At 39.0% G+C, this 23,637-nt stretch overlaps 1 pseudogene; it reads right to left on the bottom strand.

The window, feature by feature from the left end:
- Window positions 1–1,421: 1,421 nt before the first annotated feature.
- On the bottom strand, window positions 1,422–1,518 carry LOC122108357 (annotated as a pseudogene).
- Window positions 1,519–23,637: the final 22,119 nt, after the last annotated feature.

The raw sequence follows: 23,637 nt of genomic DNA, 5'->3' as shown, positions 1-23,637 counted from the left end.
ATAATACCAGACTGGCTTCTTTCTTACTTCATCATGATACAGATACCAATGCCCTAACTAAAGGCCTCTTGACCCCCTTACATCTTGCTGCTGAGAATTGAGATAGCAAAGATACACTGGATCTCCTTCTGTTGAACCATTATATAAACCAGGCATGAAGAACAACTTAGAAGAAACTGCATTTGAAATTGCCCAAAGCATAAGTATTTATCACTACCTCTATGAAGCTGTGGAAGGCTGTACAAATTGTTCTCTTAAGTCCTAATGGTCGGGTTAAGTTTCTTAAATTTCAAAAATGCAAGTCCATCCTTTGTGTCCATACAAAATATTTCCACAATCCAAATAAGGGCAATATCTTTTTTTTTTTTTTTTTTTTTGCTCGGTCATGGGGCTTGAACACTGGGCCTGGGCGCTATGTCTGTGCTCTTCAGCTCAAGGTGAGTGCTCTACCGCTTGAGCCACAGCTTCACTTCCAGTTTTCTAGTGGTTTATTGGAGATAAGAGTCTCACGGACTTCCCTTCATTGGCTGGCTTTGAACCGTGAGCCTTAGATCTCAGCCTCCTGAGTAGCTAGGATTACAGGAGTGAGCCACCAACGCCCGGCAACACCAATACTTACTGTAAAAATTCATGAATTCCGTGGAATTCTTCCAAGTGAATTGCCTGCATTGGATGTCAAAATGAATTCAAGAGTTTTTGTATACATGTATAATGATTTCTGCAGAGTTTGTGATTTTTTAATCAGAAATAATTTTAACGTATCTGTTGAAATGAGTAGTACAGAAACTAAAGTATTTCTGGTGGTTGTCTGAAAAGGAATATTTTAAAATATTCTATATTCTATGTTTGCATAATGTTCATAATTTATTTTATTCTTTCCTAGATATACTTTGAATTCTATATTATTTTATAATATATAGGTTCATTAATGTGTCCTTTCAGATTGTATTCCATATAGAAAGTTTTAGATTCCTTTTTTGCCTAGTTCCTAATATTATTTTTCTTTGGGATAAAATGACAATTTTGTCTAATTTCAAAAGTTTTGTAAAGTTTATGCTATGTAAACGCCTTTCTGAGGTGAAGATTTAATACACTAATGCCAAAATAAATTTAATTTAAAGGAATTACGTTTGTTGTTACACTTGTTATTTTGTAATCAACTTTTTTTTTTTTTGGGGTCCGGTCTTGGGGCCTGAACTTTGGGCCTGGGCGCTGTTCTTCAGCTCTTCAGCTCAAGGCTAGCGCTCTACCACTGAAGACACAGCGCCACTTCCGGCTTTTTTCTTTTTGCTTATGTGGTGCTGAGGAATCGAACCCAGGGCTTCGAGCATGCAAGGCAAGTGCTCTACCACTGAGTCACCTTCCCAGCCCTGTAATCAACTTTTTAATAACTATTTTTCATTTCTTGCATCTGAAGAATGAAAAATACGTAATACTTCACAAATTTTCATATCATCCTTGTGCAATTGCCATGTTAATCTCCATATTGTAATTTGGGAATACGTGCTGCTGAAGCATGTAGTATCTTCTAAATTTAAGTAGTTAGTGATGCAATCTTTATACAGGCTTATATCCGTGGGTGCCTACTTGGAACAAGGAAATCTTATTGTTCCTAACAATGCTATTATTTCCCTAAAATTCTGTGAATAGGGGAAAAATTACATGTTCAATCGATTGTTCACATTTGCAATTTTTTTTTGTCAATGACAATTTTAAGTCTTTTTCATTTGGAATTTGATCATACTTTCAATAATTTATAGCTAGGTCCAAAGGTGATGGCTTTTTCAAGTACTTATTGATCCAACTGAATTAGGTTTGTGGAGCTAATGGATTCAAAGTAAGCCTTGCTTAAGAGCTACTTATAACATTCTGCAGCTGACATTTTCCCAAATGAGGTCTTACTGGCACAAATGTCTACCTGACCCTTTACTCTTCTCCCATGTAGGAACAGACCAATCAGAATATCTTACCCTGACAGCATAGATTGTTTTACTTGAACAAAACTTAAATGTTACAAGGGATCATAGAGAGATGAACAGTTCAGTCAGAACTGTTCAGACTAGAAGGTATTTTATCAAAATATAATTGTTTATTATATCTAACATTTCAAAAGTAGCTAAAGCCAAGAAGGTGAAAAAATTGATCATATGCGTGATTACTTAATGTCCTGGCCTGTCTACCATCCAACCAGGCAGGAACTTACACCACTGCATTTCTATCACGAAATATTTTCATAGTTGCAGGAGAAGTCCAGATGTTTCTCCTCATTATTAGGCCTTTAATTGGTAATGTTTTAATGGTAAAGCTTTAGGTCCAACTCTATCAAACACTGAGGTAGAGATAATGGAATAATACTTTAAAACAGAGTTGCCTTTGATACTGTAACCACAACAGAACAATGCAAAACATGTGTCTTTTTCTTATATTATATAGTTATATATTTTATATTTATATGTGCTGATTTTATATTTCACACAGTGAAACTTACTAGAATTAGTTGATAATTTCACTAATAAATTAATATTTACTTATTCCAATAAATAGAATAGGAATATAAATAATTAGGTTTAAAATGTATATTAGAATATATAAAGTATCAGAGCAATGTCTTTGGTATAAACTTGTGATACATTCTAACTGTTCTTGGTCTTCTGAATTCACATGGTAAAAAAAACAATGTTGTTTTCCGCTAATCTAAAAGGGATTTTGCTCTGCTTCTCTGTTTATTGTTTTAACTCGCTGGTCCCAAACTGTTTTTCTCCATATTTCTGAAGCATTCCTACTAATTATGCCCAAATTTTGCTGATAAGGTGTCTAACAAATATTATTCTTCTGCATGACACAATGATTCCTAGGATCCCAGGTCCCAGTTATCGGCATCATCAGATAACAGAGGCAAGACTTCTCACCAAGGCCCATGCAACATGCCAACACAAAGTATTTGAAGATCCATCTCAAGTTCTAATTTCCTATATTTAAGGGCCCCAATTCCTTGATATGCAGAAATTAGCAGTAAGCAATTGTGAAATGCAGGGCAACTTAAAATGAAAGATGAGATCACAAAATTTGAGAGTATGTATGACAATTCAAACATTCAACTTACAGATGACCAGCCCATATGAGTGAACAAGTTCACAAAGTGTCATAAGATTATTTTTAATACCCCTATCCTATGATTAATGAAAGATTTTAGTCCTGCATAAGTGAGCCAAAAAGTAGTTCCTGGAAGGATAGATCCATAATTGGTCTACCAAGGCCCAGAAAAATTTACTTAGAGTTCAAATGTAATTCAGAAAAATACTGAGAAGATCCTTAGTGATTCAAAACACTGGGACTTCAGTACAACATGTTTCAGTGGTATAAAAATGTCACTCTCAAACCAATGATGATCTACATTTAATATTCTGAAAATTATTCCTTTTCAAATTAACTTTTTGAAATCACATTCGCCAAAATAACATTTGACAAGTAGATGATACTTAGTGACATTACAAGTTTTTCAAGTGTAGGGAGCAAGTTACAATAGAGTTGAATCATTTACCCAGCACTAATGCCCAACACATTCAACCATTCATTAAAGTATAGAAATAGTACCACCCACAATTTGTGTTTTTCAGTAAGGGCCTTCCAGAAATGTTTTAGGTAGATCAGCCTCCCAAATTTCAAACCCAAATATTAGCTAATAAAGTCAATGTCATCATTTAATAAGGTACATTTTAAAAAGTCACAAGTAGTTGTCTTATCATATGTAATAATATGTTTTCCCTATCTGTCTAACATAGGAAGAAATATGACTTAAGTCTTGAATATGGGTACTCATCAGAGATATGACAAACATAAAATCTGTCTTCTATTTCTATCATATTCCTCTATAGGAATAAATTTTAGTATTCTTCTTTTTCCAAAACTTATAGGTAGTAGAAAATATTATCCCATGTAAAATAAAACAATCACTCCATTGTACAAAGCCATTTATAAAAACTGGTAATTAGGAATACATTCTATGCCAATTTTTTAAATTTCTTTTTGACTAAAGATTAATCTTCCAAATGGATGAGAATAAAATCATGTTTAGGTGCTTCACGTCTCCTGTCTTGCAAATTTGAATGAATTATGGAAATATAAGCTGACATTAGTTCAAGCATATGCAGTATGGAAACTCCATGAAATGTACATAAACCTTTCAAAGTATTAATAGACAGTGTAACAGGATGACTATCAGGAAGTTGAAAACAGAAAGGAATTATAGTAAAGACATAGAATGAATGAAAAATGAACAAGGGGCAAGTATAGCTAGAATACTCAATCTATACATATGATAAAGGAAGTGGTAAATCTGAAATAAATCTTGGAGAAGGGGTTGGTTGAGAATGATGGAAGGAATGACTCTGATCCAAGAGCATTGGACAATTAGATGGATATATTTAATTGTAACACTTGCACAACCTTTTGAAATTCAGTTTAAAAACACAACAAAAAACAAAAACACACAAAAATCACAACCAATCTGAAATCTCTAGAAAGTATGAATATGACCTCCACAAATTTTAAGCAGTTAATGAAGGAAGGGTCGTCTTGGGAAAAGCAAACAAGCTATACAAAGAGAGAAGTTTGGGATGGGGAGAATTTTGAACAGATTTAAATAGATTGTCTAAGGTTATAAATCACCTACATCTGCTGCAAATATTATCTTTCTTCTATGAGTTCTCTGTCTAAACTGGATAATCCAGTCGTGAGACACACTTGATAGCTTGTGAAGACAGAATGGAAGAAACAAGATCAAGAACCCATTACTCCACTGGAGAGAAAACAATCCTCAATGTTTTCTCTAATCTCTCTTCACTACTCTTTCTTCATACTTTTAAGTCAATTGATTTTGAATTATATTTTTCCTTCTTTCTTCTGACAAAGTAATTGGTCAAAGTAATTCCTTAAATATTATTTGCCATTTTCTTCTTTCATGCTGTTTAATTGGCCAAGCAAGTCTATTAAACTTCCCTCTTGCCTTTGGTTGCCCTGAAACTTAATGTAAAACTTTGTCTCCAGAAAACAGTCCAAGAAGCTGTGATCACAAATATTTGGCTGTATTTTTTCTTTTACCTTGAAAGTCTTCTTGTGTCTAAAGTGCCCACAAAAATAAGTACTCCATCACTTTTTGGTTCAATCCATTCTAACCTAAAAGATATATTTTGCTAAGAAGATGGTTAGAGGAAACTGAAAAATACTGCACTTTTATCTTCTATCTTAAGACTCTCCTTAGATACCATATCAGGAACAATGAAGTTATTCTATGCAAAATTATTTCAATAGATGATTTTTCTCTTGGTCTTGCATTTGTTCACCAAGATGTATGGAGGAGAGTAGAGTTAAATCACCTATACCTAGGAAGACAGTGTCTGTTACAAAAGGACAATGCTTCTATGTCCTGCTTCTATGTCCTCCTCTTAGCTCTTGCCTGATTTCCAATTAATCACAGCATTTTGGCTTCAAGTTTAGTGAAGCTGAAGGACTATATGGGCTCCACCACTGTTACATCTTCATGATTTCTCTTTTAAAACTATTTAAGTTGCTTCATTTGGATTTGGAATTTATTTTCATGTCTTCAATCTGTTCTGCATTGTAGTGAGCCAAATAGGCTCTGTAAAATCACTTTTGGTAGTAAAATTACTAACACAATTTAGTGCTGGGAAGTTGGCTCTTTGGTAGAGCGCTTGCCTTGAATGCCTAAGGCCCTGGGTTCGATTCCTCAGCACCACATAAGCAAAAAGAAAAAAGCCGGAAGTGGTGCTGTGGCTCAAGTGGTAGAGCGCTAGCCTTGACCTGAAGAGCTGAGGGACAGCGCCGAGGCCCAGAGTTCAGGCACCACGACTGGACCTCCAAAAAAAATATTAACACAATTTATATAAAAAAGTTTGGCCTCCCTTCACTGCTCAAGCCAATACGCTTAGCAAGGCTTTCTAAGAACTATGTTTTCTTACCTTTTCCATTTGCTCAATTCTTTTCTGAACCCAAAACATTTTGGCTTATGTAATAAGAGAAGTCTTCACTATCTCATGTTATTAAGGATATTATTTTTTGTGAGCCACTTAGAAATGTGAAATCATTGGTTTGAAGTATCCCATCAGATTTTTTTCTGTGTTTCACTGCTTTACATGCAAAGACATTGTGGAAAGTGTTACAAACAGAAATGTGTAATCCCAACACCTTCTTCCATTGTGGAGGGCACTTTCTCCCTAAATATTTTGACTCAAATTATCTTTTTCAGAGAATTACGGTTTGGTAATTAAAGGTAAATTCACAAAATTGATGTCTTATTTTTTAAGAATTTGAATTTAAATTCAAGTATATCCTTGTTTCAACGTAAGAATGTATTTCCTGGGTAAGGATAATTCCAAGGGAACCTACAGGATTTACAGCAACGTTTCTGAGGTTTGTTTGTTTAGTGTGAAAATGAGAATCTTCACCCACATTGCTTCCTCTCTACTAAGTCTCCGTGGATTTCTTTGCATGAAAGCCTATTCTCCCAGGCAATTTTAAATGTTCTTAGTAGGCTAAGTTGTTAAAAATTTTGAACAACTCAAATTTACCTGTCATAACTTTAAAACCCTTGAAATACTGTTATCAGAACCGCGAATTCACCAATCCTAATTCCACCTTTACCATCAAGAAGTTAACATGCTGTTTTTATGATATGGTGTCCATGCAGCTATTATTTTCCAGTGGTTTTGTACTGCGTATACATAACCATATAAGCTGATGCTAAGCAAAATGAATTCCAAGATATGGAACCAGATTTTTTCAATTGTGGTTGTTGTTTTTGATGAACTATGTGATTTGTTTTCTCTGGGTTTTTCCCCTATTGTTCATTCCTGCTGTATTTGATTTTGTATTGTGTATGCATTTACCTTAAATAAGGAAGGGAAGCGGAAGAGCAAAATGGTGAGACAAATGACAAAGGGAAAACCAATGCAATAGCAACACTCACAAGACAATATATTGGAAATGTACATTACAGCTTGTGAGGGGTGAAGGAAAACTGTGAGAAAAATGAGGGGGGGGTAACAAGTTTGAAATGTTTTGTATTTACTACCTTACAATTATTGTAACCTCACTGTACATCAATTTGATAATAAAATTGAAAAAATAAGCTGCATAAAATGTAATTTCACTGTATTGGCACAGTAAATATTATTCTTTATGTAGTAATATTTTAAAAATCAGTACTATTTGACATCCAATTCAAATTAATTACCTCTTCTTTATCAGAGGGTCATCAACGTGATTGTTATCCAACTAGACAATATTTTCATAATATACTTGCCGAATTTTTCGAAAAAGAATAAATTTAATACTTTCTCATTCTAAAACAGAAAACCACTTTAATGCTATGGAAGTCCAAAACTTTTAAAATTAAATAAGTTGTTAAGAGGACACAATACATGTGTTCTTCAAAATTCCTATGAGAAATAACTACTCATAATTACTCATTTTTAAATTCTCAACATTCCATACCTGAGAGATTCAAAACAGTACTTTTTTACATGTTATGAAATTCTGCAATAGATGCAGTTTCCAATGGGGTGTTAAAGATTGAGTAGTCAACAGAAAAATAGCCACATTCTCGTAGAGGAGAAAACTATGAAGCATCTGTAATAATTAATTCGTCAAGAGTAAGCAATTTTTTTTATCAGAGTAAGCTGTTATTTCTATGACCATCAATCCCAAGATTTATGCCATGAAGTCATCCTAGCCCAACAGTTTCCAACTTGTAAGGGGCACCTTAAAATTCCTTAATTCATATCATGAATAGCTTATCTCTATTGTGAAAAATACTACACCTCTGCTAATGTGATTTCCTCCGTGTTCTGGAAAGACACCACAATAAACTGAGCTGCATCATTTTTCCTCACTTGCAAATATTATTTATATTTATACTTTTTTAATTATCATAGATATTGAGGAAGCTAAGATCGGAAAATTATGGCTCAAAGCCCACTCTGGCAAGAAGGTTTCTTAGAATCTTATCTCCAATATACTTCTCCGTAAAAGCCAGACACAATGTGGCACTGAGGTTGAAGTGGTAGGGTAGGAGCCTTGAGCATAAACAGGCTCAGAGACACTGTCCAGGCCAAGAGTTCAAGCTCTAAGCAAACCAATAAAACAAAAACAACGTTGAATACAAACCCCAAACCTAGCATTTTCCTCAATGTATACAGAGGCACGTAAATAAAGAAATGGCTTCCTGTGTTACTTATAGGTTGAAGAAAGAAGATGTCACAGAATTACTCTCTTCATACCATTTTAAACTAAACCCTCCAAAAATGCTGTTTTTATAAATTTATAAATTACTGTCATCCATTTGTTGGCAACTCTGTCTAGATTATTCACATTAACATGGTATACATGAACAGTGGGAATTATCTATTTACTATATTCTAATTATAACTCTCTTGAAAGAATATTCTAGGAAAATAGAATGCCAGAATCATTTGTGAATTTTTCAATTAATCCCTCTACTTAAAAAGAATTTTGTAGTATCCTATAGAATATAAGATTACAAACAAAACCAAAATATATATTTTAAATCTAAATTCTAATTTATCAAGGTCTACAAAGTCCTACATTAGATGAACTTTGCAATTTCCCCAGGCTTATGCTTTTGTAATTCTTCAACATTACTTTGGAATCCAACAGAATGGTGCTTACTCACTTTTGCAAATTTTTGGATGGGAATAATGAGCCATTTTGCATCTAGAATGTTCTGTAATGAAGAGAGCATTTAAAACACAAGTGAGGATATATATGAGTTGCATTTCAATAGGAAAATTGACTTCTCAAAACATAATGAGAAAATTAGACCCAAATTCCAACTGTGTATTCCTTTCTTGTTGTTTTGTTTGTTTAATTGAGACAAAATTATTCTACCTGGTCCAGGGAAGATATCACAATGTAGTTCCATTCTCTAATCTCCTGTCGAAGTGCTAGAATTTCAGGCTTGTATCACATTGCCCTGCCATAGTTTGTTTATTTACTCTAGAAACAGACTAGCAATTCTGAACTTCTCCTATGATCTTATCCACTAGACTGACTGCTCAGACTGGTTATGTACTATTTTCAAAGATGTTCTAACATTTGACACAAGATATGAACATTTTCATATGCACCTAGAGGGTTCCCTGATTCATTCCTCCGTGAATCCTATCCCATTAATAATGTTGCTTGACTCTCTTACTATCTCTGATTCCTACCTATGTAAGATTCTCAACTTTTGGGGGGAAATTTCACTTGAGGGCTTTCTAATATTAAAAGTTATCGCTTGATTCTAGTCTTAATTGGGACATATTTTTATTGTTTTCTAACTTTTCTACATATTCTGAGAATTGTTTTATTTGTGTATTTTTGTGTGCACATATAAATCCCTCTGTGTGTATGTGTATGTTTGTATGTATGTATGCACAAACCTCAAGCTCTTATTCAGCAATCTTGCTCATGACTGGTATTCCAGCTTTTGGCTGTTTAATTATAGGTAGTGTCTCAAAGCCTGTTCTGCCCAGGCTGGATGCAAATTAAACTTCTCAGACTCCTTTACATTCTTAGGTTTTATTTTTCCAGGAGTATCAACTTTTAAACTACAAACACTTTTGTGAGTGTAAAGTCTATCCTGTAGCCCAGATTTTTAATGCAAATATTAATATAAAGATTGATGGACATATACATTACATATCTTGAGTGTACACTGTTAGAAATGTGATCCTAAGCTCGGTGTGGTGAGATCTGAGGATTGGGATTTAAAGCCAGCCCAGGTAGGAAAGTCCTGGAGACTCTTTTCTCCAATAACTACCAGAAAACTGGGAGTGGCACTGTGGCTCAAGTGGAAGAGCACTAGCCTTGAGCTTCATGGCAGAAGGACAGCACCCAGTCCCAGATTTCAAGTACCATGACCAACAACTACAAAAAGAATATAAGAAAAGGAAAAAAAAGAAATGTGATCTTAGCCACCAGATTCATTGCTAGTATAATTCCTATTCTTTCAAGATAGACTCTTTTTTCCAGTTAAGTCCATTATCTCATATATGTCTTGCATTGGAAACAGAATCATTCTTCCATTCTCCTTTTTACAAAATTAGGTGATTAGCAGGTGTGATTTAGAAAGGAAGTGGCTTCATGTTCCATATAGGAGTAATGCCTTCTCTATATCACTCCCATAAATTTACATACTGGACTTGGCTTTATTGTTTCAATGTTGTCTTATTTGTAGAGTCTTCTATATTTTACTGAACCCTTTTATATAAACACAGAACTTCTCTCTCCTATTATTGCTATTGTTTCTCTTACTGTTAACTCATGTACAATTGGGAAATTAAGGCACAGCACATACACTCACACAAAATGATCTGAGAACCTTCTTCCCATTTAAAATTCACCTTAATTTACAGAGCACTAAAGAAGTTTGAACAAAATGTACTCATGAATAAAGTATTCATAAGCAATTTACATTTCATATTTTCTCTTTACTAAGTTGTATCTGAATCACGTGTTACCTCATGTCTAAATGTGTCCTTGCGCTATTTCAATGAAGTCAGAAAACATTCATTTTATCTCTAGCAGCACCATAGATTGTTACTGGAAGTAAGTGGAAGTAACTGTTACTAGATGTGGAAATTGATCTCAGGAGAGGAATTGAACATAGAGGAATGACAAAGTTCAAGTTAACATTTGCTTTCCTTTTTACTGTACAAGGAAAGAATTCAATGTTTGAAGGAAACTTTCTCCCTGACATTTCTGAGTGTGTTCTTTACTCATATAAAACTTGTCTGTAAACTTGTAGTTGAGAATATTACAGAAGGAAACAATATGCCATTTGAAGGCCAGCATAGAACGAAAGGAAATAACTTTGTTTTAAAAATGTTCTACTGCAAAGAAACAAAGATATGGAGGTTTTGAAGTGTCTTATGGATGGATGTTTCACTCCTGAGATGATTCTCTTGTTGCAGGAGTCAGTTATCAATTCGTTTAGTCTGGTCCTGAGTTTTCCATAGCAATAAAGATTTCAAAAACGCAGGATCCAGTGAGTATGATCAGCAAAACCAGCCTCTTCTCAGACCACTTTAAGGAGAGTCCCAAAGAAATACCTAGGGTTTGTGTTGTTCGCTTGTTTGTTTACTTTGTGCTGATTCTGGGGCTTGAACTCAGAGGCTGGACCCTTTCCCTGAACAGTTGTCTTTCTTTCCCACTTGCCCACAAAGCTAGTACACTACTGCTTGAGCCAAAACTTCACTTCTGGTTTTTTGGTGTTTAATTACAGATAAGAGTTTGACAGACTCTCATGCCTGATTGGCTTTGAACTAAGACAGTAAGAAAGCTAAGTGACATCAACTGGATGGACTTCTCTTTTGAACCAAGAAATATTAGATGAAGTTTACTATACAGCTAATATTTGACAATTTTTAAGGAAGAGAATATGTTCAGCAAAGAAGCCATAACTTAAATAACTCAGCAAAAGGATGTGCACTGACTCCATTGGGAAGATTACTATTGACTTCATCATTCCTTTGGGGGAAACTTAAACCCATATTTGCACTTTTTTGTTGATTGTGGGTATGGAACACTGATTCTGGGCACTGTCTCTCAGCATTTCAGCTCATCTAGAATGCTCTACAACTTTAGCTACAGCACCACTTCTGGGTTTCTGGTGGCTAAATGAAGATAAGTGTTTCATGGACTTTCCTGACCAGGCTGGATTTGAACCAAAATCCTCTGGTTTCAACCTCCTGAGTAGCTAGGATTACAGGCATGAGCCACCAGCACCAGGCTTATATTTGCATTTATGTGCACTGAATGACAATTTGTAGACAAAGAATGGAAATTTTAACCAAATGATGACATTGCAGCTTTTTAGAAAAATTGAGATAGCAGTAAATATGTCCTCCTTTTCCATTTTGTTTCATTAATGACTCATGAGCTATGGGACTCTTACATTAGCATCCTGTGACGTCTGTATAGGTGTATCTAATATCAGTAAAGGTTTATAGACAAATATAGAAAGACAGATGTTTAGAAAGCAAAGAGATCAGGTATGAAAGAACAGCATAGAAGGAGATACATTTATCTAGCCTAAGAGATTTAGAATGCTAAAAGCAATGAGGAATAAGCCTAGTTGATAACTAGTTCTTCAATAACCAAAAATGGTTCCCTAGAACTGTTTCTGTTATACCTTAGTTACTATCATTTCTTTCCTTCCATCTGGAGTTATTCCTTCTCTTCTGTCACAACTGTTAATTAGCCTCTGCCTTTTTGGTGCTATAACTGGCCAAAATGATTTCCAAATCTCACTTATACTACCTTTATCATTGTGATTAGCAGTGACCCCACTCAAAAGCCTGGAATCTTTGAATTTCCAGAATTAATCTTCACCTGACATCTAAGCATATTCCTGGCATTAATTGCCATGACCTAATGAACAAAACTTTTTTTTTCAACACAGTATCCTAACATAGGTAAAGTACATGAATTAGGGACTATTGTCAAGTATCAGTATGGAAGGAACAATTATATATTCCAAGTTTGGGTTCTTTATTTTGTATTTACTAACTAAATATTCATTGTTGTTGTTGCTGTTGTTGTTTTGCCAGTCCTGGGGCTGAAACTCAGGGCTTGGAAATTATTCCTCAGCTTTTTTTTTTTCTCTCAATTCTAACCCTCTACCACTTGAGGCACAGGACCACTTCCAGTGTTTCTTTTTCAGTTTATGTGTTACTGAGGAATTGAACCCAGGGTCTCCTGCATGCTAGGCAATCATTTTACCGTGAAGTCCCATTCCCAGAACCCTAAATGACTCTCTTAAGATGGCATTACATTTTCATTCTGTAACTATGTATCATAATTTTAGCCAGAAATATTTGCTAGAAAAGGGCATTGATCACAGTACTGAATCCAGTAAGGCTAGATGGACAATGAATAACTGTCACGGTCTAGCCAGGGCACAGAGGGCCTCATGGAGCTGTACAACAGCCTGAATGAGACAGCTCCTGACCCACAGCCCACCTCCAGAATGAGAGGGCCACCTTGGTACCAACCACGTTGGGGATGCTGGGCCACCTCCTCCAGCACCCATTCAATCAGTTCCTGAGAGAGAGAGAAAAAAGGAAAGAAGGTCAGAATTACACTTAAGCCAGGTTCCTGTGGCTCAGGCCTATAATACTAAGTACAATGGAGGCTGAGATATGAGGATTGTGGTTTAAAGCCAGCCCGGTCAGGAACACCTGTAAGACTCTTATTTCCAAAGAACCACAAAAAACCTGGAAGTGGAGCTGTGACTCAAATGGTAGAGTGCTAGGTTTGAGCTGAGGAGCTCAGGGAGCTGGCCCAGGCCCAGAGTTCAAGCCCCACAACTGAAAAGAAGTGGACTTCTCACCACAAGAAGTAGATTGAATAACACCCATTGTCCTAGGGAGCATGGCAGGGATGTCAGGCCCAGCTTCCTGTCAGCTGGGAGTCATGAGTAGGTCACTCAGCTTCTCTGTGCCTCAGTTTCCCCAGCTTCAAAACTGAACAAAGTGAAGGATCCATTCCTCATGGGGATTGGATATTAAAGAGAGTCATGTTTTGTTTCATAATCCCATACCAGTCACAACATTAATAACACCCACCATCTGAGATCTTTCCAGGTATCTTCCTGTCATATTCTCACAAAACTGCCAAAAACCGTATCTGACAGCCCCTCCCTCTGTGCCTGGCCCTGCTCCAGAGATCCCTCTGTATTAATCCCTTGTTTCTTCACAACTGTCCCATGAGGAGATTGAAGTCCAATGGTTGAGACCCAACCCATGCTCATCTGTGTGAGCATGGCTCTACATGTCTACCATTCCAACTACAGAAGACAGGGCCCAGTGGCTCATGCCTGTCACAGACAGGAAGACTGTGATCCACCCCAGTCTGAGCATATATTAATTCTCCATCTCAGAAATGCCCAAGACAGAAAAGCTGGTAGAAGACCTGACTGGCAAGCCTAAGGCCTTGAGGTCAAATCCTAATATACCAAAAAGAACAAGAGTCCCAGTGCCAGAGGCTCATGCCTTTAATCCTAGGTACTCAGGAGATTGAGATCTGAAGGTAACAGCCCAAGATTTAAAATTGGGTTGGCCTCGCCCATCAGAGGTCATGATGAGAAGACCCAGAGTCTGAACTATGCTGTTGCACTCCATACTAGCAGGACTCATATCTTTACTAAGTGTGGCCATGCTCTTTGTCCTCTGGAAAGCCATCCCCTGCAGGCTGCACTCCTAGGTCCTCCCAAGCTCCCACTGCCACCAACCAGGCCCAAGGGCATACGCAGCTCCAGGGCACACAGATCCCTTATTCTTGTAATTTAACAGTGCTGTGTCCTCTTCAAGCATCTCACCCTTCTAGGCTCCCAGACCTCAACTATGAAGCCCATGCATTCCCCAAAAGTAGCAGGTAGAAGTTACCAAAGCATTCAGCCTCCTTGTTACAACCCACTTCTACACACACACACACACACACACACACACACACACACACACATCCAGACCAGTGGCAGAAGACTCATCCATGGGGTACCTGCAATTTGCCAACTAATGACTCACCTGAGCACAGTCAGGCTGTACAAGGAAAAAGATGATCTCTCTCTTTGTCTCTCTGTCTCTGTCTCTGTGTCTTCAGGTGAAAGGATGACTGAGCACAGAAAACAAGGGTTCACACAGCAAGGGGGATCTATCTTCTGCATCCAACGCCTCCCATCCCCAGAAAAAGGGAAAAGACCGCAGAAGGCAGGCGTGTACATGCTGCTCCCCACCTCTGACTAAAACCACCAGGTTCCCACCAGGGAAAGGAAGGGTGCAGATGTGTGGCTGTGTGGCTCCCACTGCTCCAGGCCAGGGGCTCTGTGGCGTCCACTCCTCACGTAACCCTGCATCTCCCCATTTCCTGGGACACTAGACGCTGGGGATGGGGATGGGATCCTGGGTCAACACCCACCCCCACCCCTGAGGCACATTTATGGCAGGGCGTGGGCCAGACTGTGGGGCACAGAGGAGGCGCGGGTCCTGGTCGGGAGGGGGGCGTTATATGGGGACGCAGGGAGCGGGCCTATGTGGCCACCACTCACATGTGCTGCAGGCAAAATCTGTTGGCAGCTGCTTCAGGTGGGGCGAACAGCAATGGCAGTGGTATGGCAGACATCAGGCCCAGAGCAGAGGACAAGGAGACCAGGACCAGGTCAGGCCCACAAGCTGGCTGGTGGCGCACCATTGCACCATTGCCTGAGGAATCCAAGAGGCAACCGGAGTTTGAGCCAGCAGCACCAGATTTGAAATGCTGTGCCACGGGGAAGGGGAGAAGGGGGCCAGAGCACAGGCAGGCACATGGTGGGCCTGAGCAAGGCCTCTCCTCCTAGGCCTCGAGTCTCTTGCTCATCACTCAGGCACCTCTACCTTCCTCAACTGCTGGTAGTGGTGTCAACCAACAGAGGGAGTCCCAGTGCTACTGGGCAGCATGGAATGTGGACATGGCCAGCATTCTTGTATCCCATTGGTCAGAAAGAACCATGAAAGAATGGAGGTGTGGCCAGAATCCTGTGATGCAGGCAGAATGGGCAGAGTCAAGATGATGGCAGCCCCTTTCCCAGGGAACTCTGTGCAATCCAGTTGGGGACAAGAAGATGACCTGCTTTATCTGGATAGCTGCACAGATTGTTGTGTATGTCTATTTGTTCCCAGTCCCAGACCTTGAACTCAGGATCTGGGCACAGTCTGTGAGCTGCTTTTGATCAAGGCTAACCCTCTACCAATGGAGCCACACGGCTTTACTTCTGGTTTTGTTGGCACAAGTTGGGCAGGAGTCTCAAGGACTTTCCTGCCTAGGGTGACTTTGACCATGATCCTCCTATCACAGCCTTGTAAGTATCAAGGAGGACTGCTGGGAGACACTGGTGCCTGCCTAATCATTGGTCTTACTGATGTATTTGGACAGACCTGTTAGTTCCCTATCCTCAGGTTTAAGTGGTAGGAGCTGGAGCCCACAGTTGGAATCCTGGTCCTGACACCTCCAAATGGCAGGACATCCTAAGAAACTCATTACTATTCATATGATTACCAATGGAATGTGATGTATGTCATGATTAAATGGGCAGTTCTTGAATGATTCAAGGTTAAAATTATACACAATTATATTATAGGACACTGGTCGATTGTAATTAATACTTTATGAAGCATTTAAACAATCACATTCATTAAATGGAGCCCAAATGAAATACCTAAGAATTGAGCATCACATAGCTTGGAGATGCCACTTTTTCTGCCAGCACTGGGATTTGAACTCTTGGTCTGGGTAACACTTGTTGCACTGTGTGTGAAGGGGAAGCTTGCCTCCTTGAATTCAAGAAATTCAGGTCTGTTCCTTAGGCCTGAAATCAATGCCCACCACTAGAAAACATCTTATTTGTGTGCATTTTAAGTATATGATTTATATTTATATACATATGTTGCATTCAGTGTAGTTATTCATTTTATTTTTTGTTTTATTCATGTATTGACTGCTCATTTTATTGACTGTTATGACACATAGAACAGTGCTTACATTGATTACATAGGATATAGGTTTGTATATATATTGGACTTCATACCTGACACCCAAGACTTTCACACAAAAGGAAAACATGTGTCATCATCAGCTTCTTACTCCACCATTCATTATTTGGGAATGCTAGCATCTGAATCACAGCCTGCAATGCCCAATTCATGAATGGGTGAGTGTCAGCATGCCATCTTGTGGCAAATTCAGCTGACAGGCAGTTCCCAGTACCTGAGATCGAGCCACAGCGGTTGACAAAATAAGAACAGACTGACATGCAGATGGTAGTACTCTAATAAATAAATATCTCTATAGAGTGCTAGAGATGCCTATATATTATTTAGTTATATAGACTACATTCCTACTAATTCTTGGGTATTTATTATGCCTCCATGTAATTACTGTCGTTTTCATTCTTAACAAAATATTAATTAAATCAATCAATATCTGAAATTATTGCATTCCTGTAAATAATAATATTCTTTTAATGCTTCATACGTAATAAATAAAATCAGTCTCCTGAAATGATGGGTCTGATTTTATAGGAGCTTCATTCACGATCAACTAATTCAACTGTGACACTGATAGGATTACCTTGTTATTCCCATGGATGGGAATGAGTCTCTTAGTATCTCCTATCATTGATTGGTGTCAGGATGGGGATTCAAAATCAGGGCCTACATTGCCTATGGCTTCCCCAATAGTCTGCCAACCTTCAGCAATGCAAGGTGAAGTACCCTTTGCAACAGTGTCATTCAGACCCAAGAGGGTAACCATGCAAAGGAAGAAAACATAAAAAGGCCATCTCACCGCATTTTTCTGTATATTTTTGCCACACAAGGCCTGGGAGTCTAGGATCCAAGGATCTGCTGTGCGTCCAGTGGCTGCACCCCAGCACAGGATGATCGAAGCTGAAGCAGAGTTGCCACAATCTGAGTTCAAGCCCCCTGCTGAGCAAAACAAATTAAAAGAAATTAGCTCCCTGGCTTGCAATTCATCCCATTTATTCTGCCAGGCTTTGAATTTGATCTCAGGGTCTGGGTAAATCTGCAGCACTGTGGAAGAAGGGGAAGCTCACTGTACTTGAAGATAAGAAAATTAGGCCTGTACTCTAAGCAAAATTCTAGCTCCAACTTTGGAAAACATACTATTTATATACATTGTAAAGACAAGATTTGTACTTACCTATGGATGCTCAGTCCATACACATTTGATGTGGCTGTTCCTTGTACTTTTTGTTTTATTCATTTTTTACCATTGATTTTACAGTGATGACACCCATTGCCTTTATTACATTGATGACATCCTATTACATGGGATCTAAAATTGTAGACGTGTTCTTCATCAAGCCTGACACCCAGGACTCTCGGAGAAAAGGAAAAAAAGTTTCACATTTGGCTTCTTACTCCATGATCCAATTGTTGATAGTGCTAGGATCTGAACTCAGGTCCAGGCAGGACCAATTGGCAAATAGTTCAAGGTGAACACACCAGCCTGTTTGCAACAAAGGAGTTAGGCCATTCCCAGGATCTGTCATTGATCCCCAGGGTGGGCCACGATAGTCATAAATTCATAATTTAAACATAGGATCTAAATCTACATATATGTGTGGACAGCATCTTGCGTTTGATGTACTTCTCCTTATTGTCTGTCTTATGGAAGTATTGTGCAATTTACTGAGTAAGGTGACAGATATAACAGTGCTTACATGGATGACAACCTATAGCCATGGCTATAGGGTTTCCTAAGCATTCTCCACCCTAGCTGAGACACAGGACTTTCACAGAAAAGGAAAAGAGGTGAATAGATGGGCTTATCACATCAGGATTCATCTTTTGGCAGTGTTGGGATTTGAACTCAGAGCCTACAGGCCCAATTGGGGAAAGGGTCAAGGGTCACCAGCCTGTGAACAATGAAGGAGATAGGCCCTTCCCAGGACCTGACATCGAGTACCAGGGAGGGTCAAATAGTAATTAATTCATAATTTAAACATAGGATCTATATTTACATACATGTGTGGACAACATCTTGCATTTGGTGCACGTATTCTCCTTATATCATGGAGTTATTGTGTATTGTACTGAGTATGGTGACAAGTATAACTGTGCTGACATGGATGACAACCTGTTCCAATGGTTATAGGGTTGCCTATGCATTCTACATCCTAGTTGAGGCCCGGGATTTTCACAGGAGAGGAAAACATGTACAATGACTGGCTTCTGACAACAGAATGAATCTTTTGTCAGTGCTAGGATTTGAACTGGAGTCTGAGTAGCTCTGTTGCACTTTGGGGGAAGGGGAAGCTCACCATCTTTGAAGACTAGAATGTCAGGCCTGGTCCAAGGCATGATTTGAAGCACCAGCACTGGATAAAATAACCTTTTTTAAACTTAGGATCTCTCTTTACCTACAGATGTGATATGCATCTTGCATTCAGTGTAGTTATTCTTTTTGTGTCTTATTCATAGATGTATTGTGTATTTTATTGAGTATGGTGATAGATATAGCTGTGTTAACATGGATGACAACTTATTCCCAAGGCTATAGAGTTGTCTATATAGAATTCTCCATCCTTGCTGAGACCCATGACTTTCATGGGACAGGAAAACAGGTGGATCAATTGGCTTCTCACATCAAAGTGAATCTTTTGGCAGTGCTGGGATTTGAACTCAAGGCCTAGCAGGCCCAATTGGTGAATGGGTCAGAATGGGTCATGGTGAACACACCAGCCTGTGAGGAACTAAGGACCTAGGCCATTCCCAAAACCTGACATGAAGCCCTGGTGGGGGCCAAAATAGTCATAAATTCATCATTTAAACAGAGGATCTATATTTCCATACATGGATGGCAGCATCTTGCATTTGGTGTAGTCATTCTCTTTATGTTGTGTCTTATTCATTGATGTATTGTGTATTTTCTTGAGTATTGGTTGACAGATATAACTGTTGTGACCTAGATGACAACCTATTCCCATGAGTATAGAGTTACCTATGCATTCTCTATCCTAGCTGAGACCCAGGACTTGCACAGCAAAGGAAAATAGGTGCAATGACTGGCTTCTCACATCAAGGTGAATCTTTTGGCAGTGCTGGGATTTGAACTCAAGGCCTAGCAAGCCCAATTGGTGAATGGGTCATGGTGAACACACCAGTCTGTGAGCCACTAAGTAGCTGGGCCTTTCCCAGGAACAGAGATCCAGCCCCAGGGAGGCCACAATAGTCCTGAATGGATCATTTAATCATGGGATATATATTCACATCTGTGTGTGGACTGCATTGTGCATTTAGTGTAATTATTCTACTTTGTATGCTATTCATGGATGTATTGTGTATTTTCTTGAGTATATGATGACAAGTATAACTGAGCTGACATGGATAACAACCTATCCCCGTGGCCACAGGGTGGCCCATGCATTCTCCAGCCTAGCTGAGACCCAGGACTTGCACAGGAAAGGAAAACAAGTGCAACAATTGGCTTCTGACATCAGGGTGAATTTTGGCACTGCTGGGATCTGAACTCGAGGCCTAGCAGACCCAAGTGACAAATGGGTCCATGTGAGCACACCAGCCTGTGAGACACTATTGAGGAAGGCCTTTCCCAGGACTTGAGATGGAGCCCTTAGGTAGGGAGTGTGGGGGGGGGGGTTCGGCACACAGCAGTCATCCCTTCATAAGTTGAAGGTAGTTCTTACACCCAGGACTCTCAGAGAAAAGGAAAACAGGTGTCACACTAGGCTTCTTACTCTATGATCCAATTGTTGGCAGTGCTGGGACCTGGACTCAGGGCCTAGCAGACCCAATTCGTGAATGGGTGTGTCAGCACAGCAACTTCTAGCCCAGGAAGCTGCCAGGCAGTTCGCAGACCCTGAGATTGAGCCACAGGGGTGGACAAAATAGCCATACATGGATAGGCAGGTGGTAGTATACCAATAAATATATATATTTGTATAGAGTGCCAGGGACATCTACCTATCAACTACATTCCTACCAACTCTTAGGTAGTTACTGTGCCACCATTGAAGGAATAGGATTCTTTTCATGCTTAATAAACTATTCATTAAGATCAATCAGCGTGCTAGGATCATTGCATCTAATTTTAGACTAGACTGATGCACGCAGAAACTTCTGATTCAATCATGAGTTTGCTCACATTCCATCGGTATTTCGATGCACAGGAACGAGTCTCTTGGGATTTCCCCCATTGGTAGGTGTCACGACCAGGACTCGAACTCAGGGCCTACATTGCTGCATGGTCCTATGGCTTCCCCAATATCCCGCTGGCTTTCACCAATGCAAGGTAAAGAACCCTTTGTAGGCATGTCATTAAGACCCAGGATGGTCACCGTGGAAAGGAACAAAATGTAAAAAATCCATCCCGCGGCTTTCTCTGTGTGTGTGTGTGTGTGTGTGTGTGTGTGTGTGTGTGTGTTTTCCTGCAAGACTTCAAGACCTAGGATCCCAGGATCGGCTATGGGCCAATGGAAGCCCGCCAACCTAAGATGATTGAAACTGAAGCAGAGTTTCCACAAACTTAGTTGAAATCCTCTCCTTGGTAATAATAATAATAATAAAATAAAGCACCCTGGATCAGAACTCACACCATTTTTCTGCCACAGCTGGGATTCTAACTCAAGTCTGGGTAAATCTATGGCACTGTGGGGGAATGGGAAGCTCACCCTCCTTGAAGACTACAATATCAGGCCAGGTTGCAGGGTCTGATTTGAAGCCCCAGCACTGGCAAAAATAATATACCAACCTATTTTACACATAGGATCTCTATTTACATACATGTGTGGAATGCATCATATGTTCAGTGTAGTTACTCTTTTATTGTGTGTCTTAGTCATGGATGCATTTTGTGTTTTATTGAGTATGATTACAGGCATAACTGTGCCAACAGATGACAACCTTTTCCTATGGCTATAGATTTGCCTATATAAAATTCTCCATCCTCCCTGAGACCTACGACTTTCACAGGACAGGAAAATAGGTGGATCGATGGGCTTCTCACATCAGATTTCATCTTTTGGCAGTATTGGGTTTTGAACTCAGAGCTTAGCAGGCCCAATTGGCAAAGGGTCTAGGTGAGGATACTGGCCTGTGAGCAACGAAAGAGGTAGGTTGTACCCGGGACCTGAGATCGATCCCCGGTGGCACAATATTCATCCATTCATAAGCTGAAGCTAGTATGCTAATAAATACCTATTTGGACAGAGTAGGAGATGTGGCGGGCTGTGTTGGAATCCTATCTAACATGTGAGTATTGATTCTTGGATCTTTCCCATTGTCTCCAGTTCCTGAATGTGATTCTTATTGTCACACTTCATGAACTCTTAATTAAAAATAATCATTGTGCCATATGTCTTGCCTATCATTTCCTATGAGAATCGTGCATGAAATAAACTCTTCCCTAGATCTGAATTCAACCCCTCATAAAATTTATAGACATGTTAAATATACAATTTATACTTACATCTATATATTCACTCTATATTGTGTTTGTTGGAGTGATTCATTATGTTTTATTATTGATTTGTTTATTTAGCATTTATTTTATGAACTGTAAGTGCACCTAAAACATTTATTACATTTATTCCCATCTATTACATAGCATGTAACTTTGCAGATATATTATGAACTTGCACATAAAAGGAAAACAGGTGTCACACTTGAAATCTTACACCAGGAAGAAATTTTTGACAATTATGGGACCTGATCTGAAAGCCTGAGAGGCCCAATCCATGAATGGGTGAGTGTCAGCACTGCAGCCTCTAGCCCATTCAGCTGCCAAGTGGATCCCAGAACCTAGGATCAAGCCCCAGGTTTGGACAAAATAGCAGTAACTTTCTATGATGATGATGGTATATAAATAAATATAAATTTAGGTATTTAGGTACTGCCAGAGCTGTCTATTTAGTATTCAATGACATATACTACGTTCCTACTAATTCTCATGTATTTAGTGAGGATTCCATTTAATCAATATTATTCTTTTTTTTTCCTTTGGGTCTGGACGTGGGGCCTAAACTCTGGGCCTGGGCGCTGTCCCTCAGCTCTTCAGAACAAGGCTAGCACTCTACCACTGAGCCAACTTCCCAGCCCCCAATAGCATTCTTTTAATGCATAATAAACTATGAATTAAAATCAATCTGTGTCCTGGATTATTGGGTCTAATTTTATGCTACACTCATTGAGGGACTACTCATCCAACCATGGCATTGATCACATTCCTCTGGTGTTCCTATGGACAGGCAATAGTTTCTTAGGCTCTTCAGCCCCTTTAAAATGATATGATCGGGATTAGAACTCAGGGCCTAGTGTCTAGGTTGGCCTATGGCTTCACTGACAACCCGCCAGCCTTCAGCAATGCCAGGTGACCTACAAGTTGCAGCCATGTCATTCAGACCCAGGATGGTCACCCTACAAGGAAGAAAAACAGAAACTGCTGACCTTCTGTGGTTTGCGGCTTTTTTGGGTGGTGTTTTCATTTTGTTTTCCTGTCAGCCCCCAAGGCCTAGGACCCAGGATGGCTGTGGGTCCAGAGGCTGCACCATCCCAGCCTAGGGTGATGGAAACTGAGGCAGAGTTGCAATCACCTGAGTTCAATCCCCGTGCTTAGCAATAAATTAATTAGTTAACAATACTACTGAAGCTCCCTCTCTTGGATTTCATGACATTTTGTTGTCTGCCAGGCCAGGGATGTCACCTTGGGTTCTGGGTAACTCTGATGCATTGTGGGGGTGGGGGGGTGAAGAAAGGGAAGCTCTCCTTCCTTTAAGACAAGTAATTCAAACCTGTTAACTAGGTCTGAATTCAAGCCCCAGCCCTGGAGAACATAACATATATAGATATGTTTATTTTATGATTTATACTTACATCCATATATTCAGTTTATATCGTGTTTGTTGGAATGATTCATGATATTTTATTATTTATTTGTTTATTTACCATTTATTTATTGACTGACTGTGAGTGCTCCTATAACATTTATTACATTCATTCAAATCAATTCCATAGCATGTAGCTTTGCAGACATATTATATACATC

The sequence above is a fragment of the Dipodomys spectabilis genome, unplaced genomic scaffold (genome assembly GCF_019054845.1).
Source record: "Dipodomys spectabilis isolate Male_0828 unplaced genomic scaffold, ASM1905484v1 ptg000057l, whole genome shotgun sequence".
Lineage (NCBI taxonomy): Eukaryota > Metazoa > Chordata > Mammalia > Rodentia > Heteromyidae > Dipodomys > Dipodomys spectabilis.
This window is presented reverse-complemented; position numbering and strand designations above follow the sequence as displayed.